Source organism: Cyprinodon variegatus, unplaced genomic scaffold (genome assembly GCF_000732505.1).
Source record: "Cyprinodon variegatus isolate N-32 unplaced genomic scaffold, C_variegatus-1.0 Scaffold120, whole genome shotgun sequence".
NCBI classification, from domain to species: domain Eukaryota; kingdom Metazoa; phylum Chordata; class Actinopteri; order Cyprinodontiformes; family Cyprinodontidae; genus Cyprinodon; species Cyprinodon variegatus.
This window is the reverse complement of record NW_015150573.1, coordinates 1,110,958-1,112,346: the sequence shown is the minus strand read 5'-3', so window position 1 is coordinate 1,112,346 and position 1,389 is coordinate 1,110,958.

Here is a 1,389-nt window from a genome sequence, read left to right as displayed (position 1 = left end):
TTCTACCTTGAAAGACTGATGGGTGGTGCTTATTAAACCTCCACATCACAACATGGTGGTTCCAGTAGCTGAAACCTAGCCAAACGGCAAAATGTATTCATTTTTGTTTTTTCTATTGGAAACAAAGTGTATTACGGCCTTTCTCGACCGTCTGTATGCAGTAATACGGACTGCCAACCCATCCTTTAGCAGCAGCTAATTTGGTCTTACTTGCAAAATATAGCTGACAATAAATGTCTTCTATTCCTAAACAGACCATTTTTAAGTCTATTGTTTTCCTATCCAATTATTAGATAGATTACTACACAAGGTTAAGTAGGCGGAGCCTATTGGCTCTGAGTTGTCCATCCATAGAATCCAGAGAGGATTCTAGGGTCAGATATTGTACCAGGCAACAGTTCTTTTGCGGCTCTCTTAGCTGTTTGTAGATGATCCCAGTGGATTGATGATCAGCTGATCTGGCAGACTGATGTGGCCACACTCAGGCAATGCAGCCTTTAATGCTAACCAAGACGTTTGACGTTTGAAATCAGCAAATATACATGTCTGGAGATTCTGATAGAAAAAGCAGCTCTGAGGAAGAACTTCATAGAACCTCACTTCTTAAAATCCTAACTATCCCTTTAATGTCCTGGTTCTTGGTTTGGTTTTCATCACATACGTTGCTCTGTTACCATGTGTCTGTTTGTTTCATATAAAGAAAAAATAGCTAACAGGGTCAAGTGAATGTATCTGAATGTTTAAAAAAAAAAATCACCAAAAGTAAATATATATATATATGCTATATAGACATTCTATGGATAGAATATATAGATATATATTGAGAAGAAAATATCTATATTTACAGAGTCACTAGTGAATCAGCTGCTTTGTTCTGTCCAGGTGGAGGTAGTGCAGGTGCAGATAACTGCAACAAAAGCCATGTAGAGCGGTCTTTATGTGTCTGACAGAAGAGGTAGGCGTGTTGGCGAAGGCCAAAGCACCGGGGGGGGGGTGGGGGTCAGCTACGGGAAGCTACACTGTGGGATCATCGGTGAATCGTCCTCGTCTCTCAAGCCGCTACCTTCGGGCAGAAGGTGAGAGTTCAGGGTCAGGTCTTAGTTCCTCCTTTATTTGAGGAACTCGCGCCGCCGTCGGCACACACTTGGAAATTGAAAAATCTTGTCATGGATGATCCGTGTTTGACTCACTTTAACAAGCTGAGGGTTAAAAAGGGTTAGAAAAATGAAGTCAAAGAAAGAAAGCAAAAAAAAAAAAACCTGGTGCTTGTGACTGTTTGTGTACCTGAAGAACCTGATGTGAGAATAAAGTTGTTTGTTGATGACATTGTGGTTTATTCTCATTACTGTTTTTTTTTGTTTTTTACTTTAAATTTTTGCTTTTGTTTAT